The sequence below is a fragment of the Leptopilina heterotoma genome, unplaced genomic scaffold (assembly GCF_015476425.1).
Source record: "Leptopilina heterotoma isolate Lh14 unplaced genomic scaffold, ASM1547642v1 Lhet_167, whole genome shotgun sequence".
NCBI lineage: Eukaryota > Metazoa > Arthropoda > Insecta > Hymenoptera > Figitidae > Leptopilina > Leptopilina heterotoma.
In genome coordinates this window covers 724,469-744,978 of record NW_025110883.1, presented here as the reverse complement: position 1 = coordinate 744,978, position 20,510 = coordinate 724,469, and the positions used below count along the sequence as shown (strand labels likewise).

The 20,510-nt window shown below is 30.2% G+C and overlaps 1 protein-coding gene across 4 annotated transcripts in view; it reads left to right on the top strand.

The window, feature by feature from the left end:
* LOC122499320 (platelet glycoprotein V-like) overlaps positions 1-20,510 on the top strand; it is a 128,160-nt gene that overhangs the window by 79,138 nt on the left and 28,512 nt on the right. Inside the window, exon 1 of one of the 4 annotated variants that reach the window (XM_043607598.1) lies at positions 15,029-15,282. The exons of the other annotated variants lie outside the window; for them this stretch is intronic. The gene's annotated coding sequence lies outside the window, so the exon portion shown is untranslated. Of the gene's footprint in view, positions 1-15,028; positions 15,283-20,510 lie in introns of those variants that run through there. 4 annotated transcript variants of the gene reach the window in all.

Sequence of the window (20,510 nt, the reverse complement as noted above, 5' to 3'; positions counted from 1 at the left end):
AACATGCCACTACTTTTTGACATAAAAATTCAAAAATGTGCTGTATTTAGTAGAACTAAACTGTTTGGAAAATATATTCTTGAATATTTGAACCAAGTATTGTTGCAATAAAAAATTTGTTCTATTTTCAAAAATACGAGTTTTGGTTTAAATTTTTATTTATTTTAAAGACGGACTTTAGTTTATTTTATTATTTTTAAAGCAGTTAGCTTTTTACTTATTTAGCCGCAAATATTTGTGTCTCGAAAATGTTTCCTCTTTCTTATTCTTTCTCTCTCTATCTCTTTCTTCCCTTGTCTACGGTTTATATTGTCCCTGATTTAAAAAATTTAAATATTCCTCCGTGCGCGGTAAGAAATTCTTTTCCTTTCTGTTCTCACAATTGTGCAAACGCCTGTCTCAAGTATTCTAAACTATTCCTCTGAATAATGTAAAAAGCAACAAGTGTTTCCATTCTAAAAACTTATTTTCGGAATTGCGTACATATATACGCCCGAGAACAAACACCCAACTTTGAATGCATTTTTGTAGATTAAAAATCAGTTTCTTTGAATCGGAATTTTGCAGAGATAAAATGAAATGATTCGTGAACGTCATAAGGAAATCGAGCGTAACTTTATAGCGGGAGAGTTACTAGTTTATTCAACTCACTATATACATAAGTTCAGTTCGGCACGAGTCGTATTTCCGACTGTTAAGTATATATATATATATGTATTTTCAGCAATCAATGCTCATATATATACACACAGTGAATGAATCGCTTTTGGTAAAAAACACTGTTCCATTCAAAAGAGACTTTTTTTCTCTCTCGTAGTGATTCAAAATCATAAAAAAATATACCGTTTTTATTGTACTTTTTAAAAAAGATGTGGAAAAAAAATTGTTGTAAAACGATGACAAAGGTAGCACAAAAAAAAGTAGGATTATTAATACATATTTTTTCTCTCCCTTTGAAATAATATTTATTTTGCTTCACGAGGAAAACATACACAATTTTTGTTCTATTTTCTGTTTTAACAAACAGTTTTTTTTCTTTCACATCAAAATAACTATTTATAATTTACAGGTGTCAATTTTTTAAAATCTAGTAATAATTTATATATTTTCGTGTTTTGATAGTTTTTTTTTCCAAAAGAAAACTGTCTTTTAGGTAAATAACCATTTTAATCCAAATAATTTTTAATCCTTGTTATTATTTGGGTAATTTTTGTATACAAATACGTAGGCAATTATTATTAAAAATTACAATTATTTTTTTCTTATCGAAATTACTAATACTATTTGTTAACTCGTGCATGCTTGATTTATTTTGTGATTGAAATTATCAATATTACTCGTTATTAAAATTAATCTTTCATTCAAAGTTAATAAAATCAATTAAGTAGACAAATTATTAATTAAATTAATTAATTGAGTAAATTAATAATAAAATAATAAAATATTAAAATCTTTATAAAATTGGTAATAATCTAGGCGCAGAGATTATAAATTGGAATATTATAAATCGTTCAGGATAATTAGGAATATCAGAGATGTTTCTCTTTTTTTTATCTGTTAAATATGGCAACGTGATTTTAATTTAATGTCATCTAACGGTAATGAATCTTCCGTGCTTTAATTATAGCAATTAAAGTGTAATCTCGTTATGCTCTTGTTTCTTCTTCTCTTGGTTTCTGTTCTTCTTTTTTTTTATTTCTTTTTTTGTGTTACCGAAATTGCATATGTTGCCGGAACATGAAATAGAAACGTTCTAATCTACAGAGGATCTGGAACAGAATGAGCCTTTGTTAAATGAAAACGCATTGTAGAGGCAAAAGCAAATCTCCTCGAAAGGAGCATTATATTAACCTCCTCCCCCCAACCCTTCCTTTGTTAAAAACTCAAAAAAATTCTGCATTTTAACGAGTTTGGAACAATTTTTTTGTTTTCTTCAAATATGTATATTTTTATAAATATACTCGTGTATATTGACAATAATTTTAAATGAAAAGTTTTATACAAATCAAATTAAGAATTTTTATTTTGTACTTCTGGTTGTAGGCAAATATTACTTTCTTAACTAATTTTTTTTAAATGAAAACGAAAAGTAAAAGTACATAGAAATGTGTGAAATAAATCTGTTAAATTAACTAATCCATTAGTGAATTAATAGCACTGCTATAGAAACAGAAACTGCCTTCTTTGATTCAATAGCTATAATAAAATAAATAAATTTCACTTCAAGTTAATCATATTTGCTTTTGAATGTATGTGAATATGCGTGCTATAGATTAAATAATTAATTAATTTACTAATAATTAAAGGGTATGGAAGGAAAAAAATGTATTCTTTTTTTCTTGGAGAAAGAAGACTTTTTTTTTCTTTCGAGTCTGAAAACAAACTATGTTTAAGAGCTATTAGAGATTCTCGATGAAAGATGAAATCAAACAATTGCTATATATAATCGATTGAAAAAGAGGTTTGAAGTGAATTGAGTTTTCATCAAATTCGAGAATAGAGGAGGAAAGGGGGGGGGGAGCAGTCGACTGTACATATTCTACACATTAGCACACAGCGTGATTGTTCAGTGAATATTTCTTCAACGAGCTAACACTCATTTTCGCAATGTTTGATCCTATTAAATCGTACAGTGAAAAGTACATTTTGTCTGCATCGATGGGTTCACCATTATTTTACTATTTTTTCTCTCTCGCTCTTTCCTCTTTTTTTTATTACTTCTTTTATTTTTCATTTTTTTTATCGATATATGTATTCAACCTCTTTCGTTTTCCATCTCTCACTCTCGATCAACGCCCATTAATCACGTTTCTTTGACGTCGATGAAAAGAATTTTAGATATTTAAAAAACGTTCGCTTCTTACCGAGAATTTCTGTTATTCCATTTCTTTCTCTCTCTTTCACCTTATCTCGGGATGAGGGATTTCATTTGGATTGGCGCAATTTTTTGTGTGTGTGAGTTTTTTTAAACAAATCCAACATGTGCGAAGAAAAACTTGAGGGCACATTATTTTTTTTCGATTTTCTCCTTCGAAATTTGCTAAAAAAACATTTTTTTGGTTTTCGTTCCATAGAGAATTTTTTGGATCGTTTTGTTTGTTTCTCTAATTTCTTTTTACCCAGTTTCTCTTGAACCTTTTCGTACATTCGGGAGTCACTTTTAGATTTAGAACAATGCTTTTTAATCTTTTTTTTATACAATGTATTTATATATTTTTGTTTGAATAGATGATAATAATAGAAAAGATTCTATTTGTTTTTATAATTTCGAAAAAGAGGAAAATTAAAAAATAAAACTAATGGAAAAATTTTCTTTTTTGTTTCAGGTGAGTCACATTCTTTCTTCTCTCCCTCTAAAAAATTGAACGTGAGTAAATTTGATTCCGATCGTTATAAACATTTATAAAAGAATAATAAGTTTCTCTTGGGATAATTTTGCGCACTGGAAAAGAAAAATTCTCCCCCGGAGGGTGAAAATAAGGATCTGCAATTTTGGACGTGAGAATGAAAGCCATTATTGATTGCACTTGCCCTTGATGGAGAAAAAGCTTTAAATTGCATTGTGGCCATATATCTATATAGGTATAAAGGGAAACGATAGAGAAAGCATTCTCTTCCCTATCGCGCGCAAAAGCTCCAGACATTAGTTTGGATTCGTGCTAAACTGTTAAACTTGCCAAGTTGAAGAAAGGTCGGAAGATGTAACGGTCACGTGATGTGATGCTTTTCCTTCCCGTTTAGTTCGGACAAAGTTTTCTCTGAATCGTCTTCGTCGTCGTTCTCGTATCGCAAGTTTCTAGAGGTCAGGGCGTCTAAGAAGTTTCTTGCAGACTCAAAAGCTCTCCTCTTATCTTAAAACGTAGTATAACGGGCATTGGATTCGTTGAGGTCCTTAGTGTCGGGATACGAATCAAATTGCAAACGTTTATACTCGGACAGATAATGCCTCTCTCGCACTCGACAAAATGGTCGAGAGAGGAGAGAGAGAGAGAAAGAAAGAGAGAAAGCTATGGTAAATTACCACTGCAAACACTATTAAATAAAATGGTCAGAATTACAGTGCTTTTTTGCATTTTTTTCGCCAATTTAACACACTAGAATTGGTCGCACAGTTAACGATAAAACGATATAGCTGCTGTAGAATTGCTTGTTGAAACACATTTTTTATAATACGTTCAACACGTTAGTTTTTAATTTGTGTATATCGATATTCTTTTGGTATTCGCGGGGAAAAGTAAATAAAAATTAACTGCATTTGGTTTTGAGATTTTTTTTCATTTCGCGGTAATGGGAGAAATTAAATGGCGAACTTAGTAAAATAACAGGGTTGCCACGCAACCTGGAAATTTGGTTAAATGAAATGAAACCGCAATTTTTTAGTGTCATTAAAATATCTGCCAATAAATTTGAGAAAAGAAAAACAGAAACAAGGTCTACAGGTAGCATATAACAGTAATTCCCCGGAAATATTATTTTCTCTCGAATTGAGATTATAACTGAACTCAAGAAAGAATCTGACTTAATGATAGTTTAATAGCGGAATATTTGAATACATTTCGAGGAATATCGATTAAAGATTAAGACGTGAAGAAAATCTGCTCCACTGAAAAGGTTGTATGTATATATAATAATAATAATGGATATATAGCGCAATATAGATTTTATTTTCGAAGCTTCTTGGCTTTTTGCGACGTTAAAGGTATATAACTCCCTTGAGGAGTCAGCCATTTGATACGGTCCGTAAGCGGTGAGGAGGACACTTAAGTAAATCGAAACCCTGGTAAGACGAAGCGCGCAGCTTTAAGGAAACTGCATTCGGCTGGCTTTGCCTTTTGCCAGGGAAAATATTGAGACGCGCTGAGGGATCATCTCTTCCGATTAGACTAGCGGAGCATCCACGTGGGAAACTGCGATGAAACGTGATCCGTGTTCGAAGAAAGGAGAAACGATAAGAACGATATCTGAGGAAACATAAGGATTACCTATGCAGGAACAAGCTGTTTCCCATTCGACAAACGCCGGGAGATGATAAAAGAAAAAAACACCTCTCCTCTCACGAAATTCTCCATGTCGACGGCATTTAGATAAACTGGATTTATTGCTAAACTGTTGCTCAGCGTTTCAAGAGTGTAACCCATTTTCCAACTACACTCTCTCGGCCAAAGTTTCGCCAGGAAATTGCTTCTTCCCAATTCAACGCTGATGTGGAAAATAGATTCGAAAATTATTTTCAAATTGTTCCGCAAATTCGTGCCATAGTTTGTTTAGAAATTTACCGCTCATTGAGAATCACGGATATTTACAAAATATCTTGTATAATTGGAAAGGAAAAACTGTTTTCTTTAAATTGTGCGAGCGAATTGATTTTCGCTTATTTCGGAGAGAAAATCTCTCGCAAGTTGTTATTTTTCCCGGGGATCTGATTGTTCGAGTATAACCAGTGAAAAAGAGTAAAAGAGAGAAATGTTGGGTGGGGGGCAATGAAATTTCCTCACACGTCATCCTTTGCTCATCACAACCCCATTTTCCAAGAGCGATTGGTTTCTTCTTTTCGCAGCCAAAGGAATTCAATCATCGTCTCTCTTCGTGTCGCGGCCTCTCTTCTAAAAAAAAGACATTTCTCGCCTCTAGTCAGTCGGGAGAGAAAACGCTTTACTTTTCTGGATGACAGTTTCGAAAGCACGAAAACCAATCAGGATCTTGCGAACTTAAGTCGAGAGAATATCGTCGACGACACAAGAAAAAGAAGAAGAAAAAAAAGAGTCTCAAACAGTCGGTTAACACCAATAGGCGAAAGCGCGGATTTATCCTTAACAAAGATAGAGAAGAGAAACTTGGTGAAAATCTGGATCAAAAAGAAAAATCGGATCTTATCGTGATTCGTCGTCAAGTATATTTAATTAATTATTATTACTTTCATTAGTCTTAAATTTAGCTTGGACAAGTTAAAATTTACGACTAATATAAATTTTGCTTAGAGACCAAATTTGGAACAAATATTTTTTTCAGGAAATAGAAGTATTTTAATAGGCCCAAAAGAAATTCGGGTTTTTTGTTGTTTGATTCTAAAAATTGGTCAAGAAAAATGCAAATTAATGAAAACTCCACAAAACGATATTTTTTGACTGACTGGAAAGGTGTAGACGTATTAAAATTTGGACAAATTTACAACCTGTCATTTGAAAAATAGGGGAAAAATGCGCGTCCCTAAAAAATGAGTTTTCTACAAAAAAAAATGAAAGAATGAAAAAACAGGAGAAATGAGAAAAATCGACACGAAGAAAAGTGGCGATTCTCTTTTCAGGAAGTAAATCATTTTCTTGCGAGCGTGTTATTTCGTTTCCCTCCTCTGCTCTTTAAAAACCTCCCCTCGGAAGCTCCTCGCCCGCGTTATACAAACTAACAACGAACCTTTCTAAGTAACATACACACCGACGAGACTGAAGCATATGTGTCGCATTATGCGTATTAAGGACTGCCATCTCTCCGCAAATTTATGCGCTTCCTCGCATTTCCCAACTGTATATACTGTATATGCTGAAAATAACGCACAAAAAGTCAAAGCAACTTTTTCACACGAGAAACTCCTACTTGAAATTATTGTGCGTGCATATATAGGGGTTGTTTCTGTGCCCCTCGCCCTCATACATTCCCTAATATGAGAAAATAGATTTTCCCTTTTGCAGTAAATATACCCGGGGAACTATATTTTTGACAATTCAATGAATTACACGACCCACAAAGAATTCAATATCAATATATATATATATATAAGGGAAAGTAATAAAATAATGAGTTTCCTATCTAAAGTTTGCTAATACGATTTTTAAATCGTTATATGGGGTCGAGAAATTGGAGCTAACTCTCCCTCTAATGTTTTATCGATTATTGAACGCTTGCTGGAAATTTCGGTATCGTTTTGACATCAAAATTTATAGAGAAGATTCTCCTATTGTATTGTTCGGCCGAATTTCATTGGGATCAAATTTCAAAAATTGTTTATGTGATCCTTTAATTTTCCAAGAAATTACAATTTCGAAAAAAATATTATTTCACATGGATCACATCAAATGCTTTGATATTTCCTAATTTATTTTAAAGTCGAAATTCTTCTCGAATTTTTAATTCCAATTTTTTAACCGCAATATTTTTTATTCGAATTTATTTAACACAAATTTTAGTATTGAATTCCCTTTTTTCAAACAGTGTCGATTCTTCTGAATATAACATGCGTGCATACATTTAACCGAATTTCAATTAATTAAATTGATTAATTAGTTAATTAATATTGTAGTAATGGAGAAATGTAATGCAGAGATTCTGTTTGATATTTCAGCGATGAAACCATGAAACTCAATATTCAAAATTAAGATTTTTATTTTTGCTAATAAATATAAAAAGTTGAAATCAAAATTTCCTTTTTTGGAAGATGTGCATAAAAAAGGGCGTGAATGAAATTTTATGAATCGGGTACGGGATTTTTTTTATTAATCTAGTTAAAAGAAGTGAACATTTCGGGGGAGTTACAACTCTAAAGGACGGAAAAAAAGGAACTTAGAGGCGAAAGTCATTTTGTGCAAACGCACGCTTTAAGCATTAAATTCAAAGTGTTTGTTCTTGGAGACGTTCCTATTTCCTGAGAAGAGCGAGAAACTTCCCTTTCCTTTCCTTTCCTCTTTTCTTGGCGTATATATTTTTTTTACGAGGAATTACATTCAAGTGCCGGCCGTATGACGTGTATATTCTGTCTCTCTTGCGCCGCACATAAAAAAACTATAGAGGGAGGAAAAGGGCGTCTCCTTGGGGTGTCCTGCAGCGTTGGCCGGCTAATCTCAATTTATTTGCCCTCGGCTTTTTACGGATGTAAATGAGGGCGCGCCCGTCGTTACGCGTCGCGTCATTATTCGCGCACAAAAACCCTTTCGACCTACCACCGTCGGCATCATGGACGAGATTAAACCGCTTTGAAGACCCGTGTGTATACGGGGGTGCAAGCTTTCTCTTCCGCATGCATAATTATCCATCTTGCCGCATTTTCCTTTGCTATCCCTTGAATATATGGACTAGTGCTCGAAACTGTGTCCCAAGAGCAAACTTGGCTTATATATTTTTCTCTTCTCCATATCCTAGCGCTCTATAATAGAAAAACCTCCTTCAAATACTTTTGGGAATTACAAGTTTTTCCCCTTTTTTGTTTCTCATAAAACAAAACAAAAGTCCTGGAAGAATTCCCTTAATCAAAATTTTTAATAATAATCGGTACATAAATTATGCACCGATTTTAAATATATATATATATATGTTATTGTCAGGGAAATCAGGAAAAAATCAGGGATTTTTATTAAAAGTACTGGAAAAAATTTAATTTTTGACATTCATAAGAAAATTGTGAATTTTTGGTAACTTTTTCGTTTGTCTCATAAACTATGAAACTACCACGAATTCTAATACAAAATCTTCAAAATTTTTTGCTATTTCTGACAAGAATGAATTTTTTAATATTATTTAATTATTTCAATAGTTTTAACGCGCAGATATATTGATAAATAACAAAATTCTCCACAGAAATCCAATTATTTTTAGGAATTTTACTAAAATTCTTTGTAAAATTCAATTATTTTCATAAATAATAAAATCTCATTTAGGAATTCAATTATTTTCATCGCAGAATTTCAAATATTTTTAATTAAATTAACTTTATAAATGAATAGCGAAATTCTTCTTAAGAATTAAATTATTGGCAAAAATTTAAACAAAATTTAATAAAATTCTTCGCATGAATTCAATTATTTTCATAAATTATTATTTGAATTCTTCTCGGGAATTCTGAATTCTGAACAGATGGATTTGAAAATTCTCAAAAAACATTTAAAGAAGAATTTTAGTTAAAAATTCTAGAAAATGTAAAAATAATAATAAGTAAATATTTATTTAAAAAAGAAGTTATTGATGTTTTCGAATAATTTAAAAATTACAAAAATTCTTAAATAAATGTAATTATAGAACATTTTTCTCAGTATCTAATACTTTTTAGAGTGAAGCAGAATATTTTTTAGGGTCAGGGAAAAGTCAGGGAAAAACAAAGTTAAATTTTTGTGGCAACCCTGATAATTACCTAAAGAAAAAATTTAGCTAGATTCGTTTAGACCGAATTGTCCCTTTGGTTGAATTTCCGTTTGACCAAATATTAATTTTAGCCTCGTCCAAAGGAAAACGGAAATTTACACACTTGACCGAATATTTCTTCACCGAATTGTCCTTTGAGGGAATTTAAATTTGACCGCGCGAAATTTTATTTAACCGATTTTCTTTTTGACCGAACCTAATTAGCCAAAGTGGCATTTATGAAAATTTAGTACTCGAATATCGCTGAATATTTTATTTATTAAACGATGAAGTTTTATTACATTCAGCCAACTGGAATAAGTGAAATTAAAATTCCAAGCGAATAAAAAATTTGTTTGCAATTTTTTTCATCTTGAAATTAAAATTTCTTTGCATCGTCGAACATGCAGTTTTGTGTTTGAGCATTTAGCGCTCTTTAATTTTCCTCCTTCTTTTTTATGACATCAAGAAGTTGAGATATATACTTACAGTTGCTTGATTTTGCGCGAGAAATGACAAATGAACACCGACTCGGAAAATATACGCAACTTTCAGTACACTTTCTCTCTCTATCTCTCTCTTTTTGCTCGTCTTAATAAATTACTGCTTTATTCATTCATCAAATTGTAGAGAGAAAGAGAGTGAGAAATTCATTTCCCTTCGTGGAGGAAGCAACTCCCGCGAGCCGTATCCTCAAAAGAGTCGAGGAACGCTTCCTAATTTGGCACTCTTTCAGAGTATTTCGCTTTTATAAGAGCGGAGGGAAGGAGGGAGGGAGATGACAAATCAAGAACTGGTTGCTGGAGATCTTTGGGAAGTCGAGTGGCAAATGGTTGATTCAACACAAACTTCATTTACACGATTACACTTTCTTCCGTTTTATATACATATATATATATGTATAGACCACCAAAATTTCTTGTCGAATTAATTAAAATTTCACTGAGAATATTCAATGGGATACCGAATGAGAACAATATCCTTGAAAACTTTAAACGTTATAGTATGAAAATCGACTCAACAGTTTCTGTCACTCCTATTCATACAGTCGTTTGTAAGTTGATACTTTTGAGAATTCAAGTCTCTGCTATCTTCGTCTTCTTCTTCTTCTTCTTTACTTTTGCAAAGTTTTGTGATTTGAATGTTTCATTCTAATATTTGAGTAGGGAAATTCTATTTAACTGCATTTTATATGTTTGGCATTACGTTATTGATTCGAAATTTTGTGCTACACAATTTTTCATTTTATTGTATAAACTTTAAATTTAAAGCTAAGTCGAATTTTCATATCTATGTAATTTCAATATTTTAAACAGGGTTGTCACAGGTCAGGGATTGAGAATTAGAGACTATAGGAATGTCGATTAGTAAAATGTTTATAAATTAAAAAGTGCAGATGATAAAAATTGAAATCGTAATTCGTAAGTGAAATAATAATGTTGATGTTCATGATGATGATGATGATGATGTAATATTGGCGTTGAACGCGTCTACTTAGTGGGAGTAATAACATTCCCATAAGACTCCCTGGAGTATCGTGTTATATTTCTCTCCCTCCTCGTAACAGATGGTCACTACTGGTGTAAAATGAAAGCTTCATAAGCTGGTAAAGTGGAGAGAGAGAAAGAGAGTAAAGTTGCTTTGAAAACTCTTCCAACAGAAGAGAGGGTCTTCTCATTTTTCCCAGAGACGCGGCGACGATTCCGTACCACAAGTTCAATAAACAATGTCATTTATATCACCCTCTACCATTATCTCTCGAAAAGATACCTTTTCTCTCTCACTTTAACCCGACTTACTCACGCGGAGCACGCGTAAGCGAAATACGCGAAGGTTTCCATATACGAATATTCTACCCAGTGGCATTTTCAATGTGTACAATACACAAAGGGATGCGGGATTCATGAATATAAAATTACATCTGCTCTCTCTCTCTCTCTCTCTCTCTCTCTCTCTCTCTCTCTCTCTCTCTCTCTCTACATATATACATATACATATTGTATACCCATCTTTATTGCTGATGATATACATTTAGGCTTTTCATAAACGCAAATATAATTGGCAATTTCCTAACATCGCCGGTGCGATATTATTGTCTATTATTAAGGTATTCCTTCTTGTACGTTGCGCAACAACGAGAGAGAAAGATGGGAGTAAAAAGTAATGGATTTTAATTTTCACAGAGAGAAAGAGAGAGAAAGACTCTTTTGTTTCATTAAATGCCTTTTAAATACATTTTTTTCCTTCTTTTGTCTCGCGAAATTAATAACAATCCAATTATTTCGAATTTTGAGGGGGAAAAATTAATTTGTTGCTAGCACATCAGATTTTTATTTTTATTTAATATTTTACTGATACTGATTCCATTTTTATATTCCCTTACTCGATATATATCAATCATTCGATTATTAACTACTTAATAAATAAATTGGTTTTTCGTGAATATGATAACAAATATTTGTATTATTTGAATCTACCTATTAATTGGAAATTCATTTTTTTATGCAAACAAATGAATTTTCAAATCCATTTATAGCAAATATTTGCCTTTTGAATAGAAATACATTTGATTAAAATTTTTTTCATTTAATTTTCCATTAAATTTTTCTTTGTTAGCTGAATTATTATTATGCAAATTATAAAATTTTTAATTTTCAAATATGAATTTTTGAATAATTTTAGATACGAAATTTAAAAAAATTCAATTTTTAACTAATTCGTTATACAATTTTTGCAAACATTCAATTATATACAAAACAATTTCATAAAACAATTCAATTTATTTTTTTAATTCGTAACAAAAAATTTTAAAAGATTTCAATTATTTTTAATACAATTTTAATAAAATTTCATAAAAGAATTCAATTTTTTAAAAATTTTGAATAATATTTTTCGAAAAAATTCAATTATATTTATAAATAGTAAAATTCATTGCAAAAATTCAAATATTTTTAAAAAAATTTCACGAAAGAATGGGAGCGTTCACAAATGATGTCACGCTTTTGGGGGTAGGGGGGAGTCTTACTAAACGTGACACAATGTATTTTTCTCATGTGAAATTGCAAAAATTGCGTGAAAATTCAATTTTTTCTTGATTAGAATTATAACATTTTTCAAAAGAATTAAATTTTTTAAAAATTTAATCAAATTAAATGTTCAATTTCAATTATTAACATACATGAATTGTTTAAAAACTTGAAAGAATTGTCCATAAAATTCAATTATTTTTAAAAATTTTAATTAAAATTATTTAAAAAATTCCATTATTTAATAAAAAATAGGTCTTGTTTGCAATAATTACCTACCGTAAATAAATAAAATATACAGGGAAATTAGTCAAATAAACAAGTAAATAAATAGAATAAATGATTAATATTAATGAACCTCTAAAATCTAAATAAAGGAATAAATAAATTAACAAGCAAAAATATACAATTAAAATAGCAGTAATAAAAAAAAGTACTAAAAAATATATATTACAAAAAAAATAACTTAGGTATATGTAATAAAAAATGTAATATAAAATAATAGTCTTTATAAAAAATTATTAAATAAATAAACAACAAAGTAAATAGCTCTATAGAAAGTAATTAAATATTTAAATAAATAAATTAAATTTTGTTTCCTTTTTTTTTAGTAAAAATTTAATGTTAAACAATGTTATTTGATATGTAAATTAAAAAACATTACTGTCATAAAAAGATAAATTTATTAAACAAGGAAACAGGATATAACAGGGGCAAAATGCAATGTAAACATATATATATATATATATTTATATAGTACATAATATATGGCATCTTTCAGCTCGGCTCAAACTAAAAATCATCAATTTACGCAAAATTAAAAAATTTTTTACGATTAATTAACTTTAAAAAGTTTTAATAAGCTGTAGTTAATTTAAAAACTGAAAGCATACCTACACGTTTTAAATTATTATCATTACTTTTTTTCACATTAAAAAAAAGGAAAAAAAAATACTTGTCTCAAAAGTTAAATTAGAAAATTTTGTAATTTTTGGATAATTTTAGGATACTATAAAAAAATATCTAAAAATATTTTTCTTTTCAAATAACGGTTTATCATGCTTTTGCACTTTGCTAATTATGGAAAATTATTGTTGATATTATTGTTGTTATTATTATTTGAAATTAGCAAAATGAATTGCAATTAACGTTCCAAATATTTTGAACTGAAAATTTTCTTGTACAGTAAAAACATCTAGTTTATATATTAATGTTTATAAAGCAAAATGAAATTTGATGTTTTGCACACGTATATATAGGTAACAAACTTTATTTGTTCTTTGTCTCTTTATGCGTGAACCATTCGCCGTTAAATTAGAATTTTAATAACTTTGAATTACATAATAATTTTCTAGTGGAATGAATTTAAACAGGACTGAGTAATGAGATTGTTGAAATTTTATGCAGATGAAAGGGAGTTTAATTAGCGTAGCATTGACTACGATTCGGGATTCGGTGGGTATCATTTACAATCGTCGAGTGACATGACCCCCAAACGAGTGCTATAGGTATATATAAATAACGATCACAGGCTCGATGTGAAACTCAATTTTTTCCCTCGTTCGTTTCGGATTTCAAAAATCGACACGGATTAGGGATATTAAACGCTAATTTTTTTAACGCTTGTCCATCTGTCGTGTAACGATCAGTCGTTGACGGGCCGGTCGCGCGCTTGTGTCACCATTCAGTCTATTGTATTCGCGTCGAGGGCAAGAAGGGTGTGACGTTAAAGATATTAACGGCAGTCATTCTAGTAATTCGTATAGTGCCAGTGTCCTCTTCTCATCCAGTAATGGTTCATAATATTCCCTGTGCTCTCAGGCATTCCTCGAATATTCCAATTTGAATTTGGAAAATTTTATTGTTTTGTGCACTACATTTTTTATTCATTTTATTTCAGAATATTTTTTAGGGGAAAAATTATTAATTAGAATTCAGGGTTGCCACAGGTCAGGGAAATCAGGGAAAATATTACCAATATTTATTACATTTTTTTAAAAATAATTGAATCTTTTGAAAAATTTGATTAAAATTTTTAGCGAAGAATTTTATTATTTGTGAAATGTAATTGAATTCTTGCAAAAAATTTTTGAAAATAATTACATTTTTTGAGGAATTTACTTAAAATTATTGTATTATAAATAATTGAAATCCTATAAGTAATTTTATTATTTATGAAAATAATGAATTCTTGCGAAAGATTTTATTAAAATTTTTGTAAATAATTGTAATAGAACCTTTTTTTGAGTATCTATTAATTTTTAGAGTCAATGAGAATATTCTTTAGGGTCAGGGAAAAAGTCTAAATCAGTCAGGAAAAAGTCAGGAAAAATCAGAATTAATTTTTTGTGGCAACCCTGAATATGTTTTTTGAAATTAGTTTTCAATTGTTAGAACATTAGTTTGGTAGTGGAATAAAACATTATTTATTCAATATTCAAGAGAAATATTCTTAGAATACTTATTTAATATTCTGGAAGAATATTCATCGAATATTCAAATATTCGTTGAATATAGAAGATAATCGATTAAATATTCCTAAAAAATATTAATCAAATATTTCAGATGATGACTATTCTTGGAACATTTAATAAACAATGCTGACAAATATTTTTTCAAGTATATCTCTTGAATACCTATTGATGAATAATATTCAATTAATATTTACTGTATATTTCGTACGAATATTAATATACAATATTTTAGAAGAAAACTTATCGTAAATTTTTGTTTAAAGTTAAAATTTTATTCTCGATTAAGTTGCGAGTTTATTTTGATTTGGTTCATTGTGCGCTTCTTTGGGGAACGTTGACTCGAAAAATTTTCTACCTGATCATTGTTCAGGATATTGGGAGGGGAAAGGCGAAAACGACCAAAGCATTTTCCGAGGAAAAATCGACGACCAGTTGATCTTTTTACCTCGTGATGGAAGGATCAAATTCTTGTGCATTAATTTGTAGATAAAATATATTGTTCGAGTTTCATTTGTTTATTTAAAAACAAAATTTTCGGAATTAAGTGGTTCTCGTTTTGTGGAGTATTAAAAGTGAAATCTTTTGGATAACTAGAAAAATTGTGGTGAAATTTTTTAAAGAAGGAATGGCGATCGTCAATTGCATATTTACAGAGATTTTAGAACCTTCGTTGAAATGTGAGTGATGAATAATTATCGAATATTTATTAAAATATTACAAAATAATATCCAAAAGATTATTCAATATTTATTAAATAGTCTAAAAAACCTATAATTATTTACTGAATATTAAACAAAAATTAATTATTTTCTAATATTCTAGTAGATTATTTATTGAATATAGTGCAGAAGAATGTTTCACTGATACTCCATAAAAAATATCCCTATCTTGGACTTGAAGATTTTTACAATTAGAACTATCTCAAAAGTATTTAATTTCTGAAATACTTTAAGTAAAATTGTAATGTAATGTAAATTTCTGAAATTCTTTTCCTATGCTCAGAGTTTTTTCTAAGAAGAGGGAATTTTTTGAATTTTGAATTATTGGAAAATGTTCAAAAAAAAATCCTATTCAATATTCTCTTGAATTTTTAGCAAACTTGTTTATTTTATTTATTTTTTTGGTTATATACATATATACAAAAGATTGAGTAAAAGAAGTGATTCTGTTTAGATGGAAATTTCTCTTAGAATCGATTTTTCTCAATAGAAAAAAGGGCACTGGATGAAAGGAAAACCTGTAACAGAAAATTGGAACACACGCTCAAGGGAAAATGCGATTTCGAAATATCAAAATACTTTTTACATTCGTAATATTTTCAATTTTAAATTAAATATATTTTAAATAAATTTTTTTAGATACAAATTGAATAAAATAAAAAATAGAATAACAGTATTTTTTAAAATGATTAATTTAAAATGATAAAATATTTCTTCTTGAAATAAATTCCTCTTCACAAATGTGTATAATAGTAGATTAATTTTACACTAAACTGATTAAAATTAAAATAATTGAAAAACGTAATAAACAGATGGATTTAAATGAAAGTTTTTGTCTCTCTGACTCTTTTTTAAAAAGAGTTGTTAGTTAATTAACCTCTAATCATATTTCGCGGGATATTTTTACACTGTCAAGGACTTGAATATTGCGGATTGAAAAAAATCACCGAATATTTATAAAGCTAAAAGTGGCTTGGAACGTCGACTGTCGACAATGCTATAATACAGTTTATATATGCATAAAGCGTTTCTAACCGAGCGTAGAAATCAGATAGACATTACTAGCGGATATTGGTAACGTTATTTAAATTTGATGGATATCTCATATAAAAAGAGAATATGCCGCGTGGCTAGCGTAGACAAAATTTATTAAAACTTATATACCGGATCAAAAGCCATGAATAGAGAGCAGAGAGCACGAGAAATAACTGATGAGAAAATCCAATATACAATCGATTTAGCGATAAAAGAAGGCAAAATTGTAACCGCAATTAGAAAATATATCGAAATACTTAATTTATTATTCGCCACAATAAAATTGTTATCTCTTTTAAATTAACAGTTTATTAATTAGTTGATTTTTTAGAACTTTCGTGCCATATTTTCACCTCCCTCCGTTTGTATTATTATACCTGATTAATTATAATAACATATGTTGATTATTTTTTGAACGCATAAAAATTGAAAGAATAAAGGAAAAAGTAACCAATTTTTCTTTTTGTTTCAGGTGAGTGATCATCATAGTTAATTTTCCCCCAGGCCAACTTTTGTGAGTCTTTGACGTGGATCACTTAACATTTATTGTAGTCGATTTTTCGAACTTGAGCGTTGATTGCCACTTTATTTTTTTTCCCCAACTCGCCCTCAAATATTGAGCAGACGGTTAAAAAAAAAGAAAAAAAAACTTTTATCCTCTAAGGTAGTAGTAACTTTTAATTTTTGTTCGCGGAACCTATAATTTTTATGTGTGCAATAATAATTGAATGGAAAAAGAGATTTTATCATTTTTCGGTTATATATGTATATGAGCGAATAGCGAAAATCGCGTGGTACATGATAATTATTGAAATTATGAAGTTGATATTCGTGTTACGATTCACGAGAGGTTCTCGCGCTGCAAGAGAAAGAGAGAAAGACGAAAATAGTGGAAGGCAATCTCTGGTCTTTATGAGTCCCAAGCTCGTAAATTATGAGTCAGAGTAATTTTCTTGTCCCTTTTTACATGCGGTGGTTTTCTTTAGTCTCCCCCACTCCCCGCCCACCTTCTTCCTGACTCTTCACACTTTCCTTTAGAGGAGAAAAAAATTAATTGTCCCGAGTTTTCCATAATGATAGATCCTAATTTTTCCCATCTTTGTCTCTTAATTGTGGAAGAAAATCCATAATTTAAATGCTTTTTTTATTGCCTTATATTTTTGATTAATTGAACGTAATTGTTCAGTTTTGCAACGTCTGGCAGAATTTTCTTTTCTTGCTATGAGTTTTTCTAAACTTTTTTCTTTTTCTTTTATTTCTCCGGTTTTCATTTTATTTTTATTCTATCCTATTTTTTATTTTTCCTATTTCCATCTCTGATTCAATTTTTGGTTTATTTGCTTACCTTTACATTTTTTTTATTCTTCAAATTTTTGTTTTGATTTCTTTGAAACTCTTAAACTTTGGTCCTTTTTCTTCGTTTTCTATTTTTCTAAATTTCTCTCCCTCTTTTGATTTTTCTTGAATTTTTTTCGTTTTTTTCTATTCGTCATCTTCTCTTTGATTCTTGTATCGATCATATTTTTTCATTTTTCTTCCTTTTATCGATTCTTTTTTTTCTTTTCATAAATTTTTTTTCTGTATTTTGGTTCTCTTTTTTCCTTGATTTTTTTTCTATTCGCAATAATGTTTTTTTTCCTCGGCTCTAAAATACAATCAAAATTGTGAATCTCTGAAAGTACCACGTGAGAGGGGTGATGTTATCAAAATAAATAAATATATATATACGTATATATATGTATATATATATCTACAATTGAATTCGATTTCAACTTTATTTCCCGTGCGTCAGTTATCTCTTAATTTATGCCCTTGGCTGCCGGAAAAATTTCGGCCATTCTGCCTCTCTGTGTATCTTGTTATTGCAGTCCTCACTCATAGGGGTCGGGGATCTTTTTCATATTTAGTTCAAATTTGTCCCCTTCCGGAAGTATTCACGCTCAACGCCAATTGAATTTTAGGACTTTAGAACCTTTAGAAACCAATTTTACGGAACCGCCCATAAAAAATGGAAAACCTTTAAATGTCCATTTGTTTGTTGACATTACATTGACTCTTTGTGTATTATATTTTTCATGAATAATTTCACACAAAATGTCCCTCGTTGGAAATATATTTTTCTTTTTCATTTCTAAAACTCTATGCAATAATAACAAGAAAGAATCCAGTTTATAGAAATCAAATTAGGATTTTTGTTTTTAATTTTTGAATTTCAGATTTAAAAAATTATTATTATTTGTAATTATCTAAGGAATTTCTTGTAAATTAAAAGTATAAATTCGGTCTACATGGCTGTTTATTTATTCATACTTTAGAAAAAAGTAAATTAATCGACTGGCATTAGGCCAAAGTTGAAAATTGTAATAATTTTCCCTCGGCTTTTTTTCGTTACTCAAAAAAGAACACCGGGATATATTTATTCATTGAAAGCAAACTTTGAATATGTATTTTTTCTGATGATGTAACGAATGACTGTGAAAACATTAGCATTTATGATTTTTGATGAAAAAAAAAATATTTCCATTGATTTGAACATTTTTATTCCATCGACATTTTTATATTCAGCCTACATATTCGATGGTTTGCAAAGAGTGTGTGCTTGAAATTTTGAAAAAAAATTCAAGTATGAAAAGCAGAAATTTTTTCCCTCCTTTTTTTGAGTGATTTCTTGTTCTTTGCGTGTAAACATGAGGAGAAATATTTCTCCATGCTCTCGCAAGTAATATATATTGGAAGGTAATAAAAACCGGTTTTCAACTCGGATTTTTTTTTGCACTTTTTGGGGGGTTTTTTATTTTACTTGCATATACTTTTTTTTAAATGTACGACGACTCTTCGGTGAGTGGGTTTTAGCTATATTAAAATATCGAGAAGGGGCTAAAGTCGATCAAGCGGTCTAGGATTATTTGAACCGAACAGCACGAGTGACTGAGTGGAAAGCATTCTCTGCAGTCAAGTGGACTGCGAATGCCGGCACATAACTATATAATATTACTGCCCTCCAAATAGAACAATAATTTTGCTCTACGTTTTTTCTCTTTTTACATTCTCATTTAATACCAACATCCTGTTGAGTTCTTTCACAAATCGCGTAAATTGAATTTCGAATCGTTTAGAAAAAAAAGGCAAAATAAAACTGCGAGGAATGATATTCTAATTATTATTGGTTTTATGATTATTTTTCTTGTAGCGAGAGATATGAAGAAAGAGTGTGTTTTGTCGAGTGTGAAAAAAAGAAACCTGGAGGAAATCGGAGAAGTTGAGAGTAGAGAGGGAAAAAGAGGAAGAATCCGTGAAAGTTTGCGGTTTACTAAGAGGATTCGAAAACAGAGAATCGCTCGAAATCGGACTAATTCTGGAAGCCGGAAGAGTCACTCTTCTTCCGTCCCCAAATAAAGAGGATCATCCAGAGGATAGCATCCGATCCTCCATATAGTGAACGTTTGTCATCAGGCAAGCCCTTCCGTTTGTGATTCTTCCTCTCCTTCCCTCATTCCAAAGATATATAGTATATTTCCCCGAGTCTAGGAAATCCGCCAGTAAAACGAACTGAAATATTGCTTCACTTGACCATTGGATATAACAAGTAAAGATTGCAAACCCGTAAGAAACTCTATGCTTCAGAAGTGATGGAAAATTGAGTGGGACAAGAAGTGGAAAATGGAGGCAAAAAAAGCAAAAAAAGTAAAAAAAGTAAAAGAAAATAAAAGAAAATAAAAAGAGTGGAAAAAGAGAGAAGGGAATAAAAGAATGAAATACCTGTTGTCAAAGGAGATTCGTAGATTTAGAGTGAAGGTTGTATATACACTGCAGAGAGAGGGTGACAGGAGATGAGAAACAGGAAGCACGCGGAGAAAAGCAGAAAAAGTGTGAGAAAATGGTATAAAAGGGGTAAAAATTGAGAACACTGTTTGGAAAATAGACAAAGAAGCAGGTGTTCTAAAAGGGGAAAATTGTTAAAAGAGTAGGGGACAAAAAAAGTCGGTTTGCAAAAGGTGTATAGAAATGGAGAAAAAGAGTCATTTAGAGGGAGATTATTATTTAAAAAATCCCTTTTAGAGAAAATTTTCGTTTTTGCTGTGAATTTCGACTTGGAGAAATTTTCATTTAATCGAATTTTCTGTCTTTCATTCTTATTTGGTGAACATTTT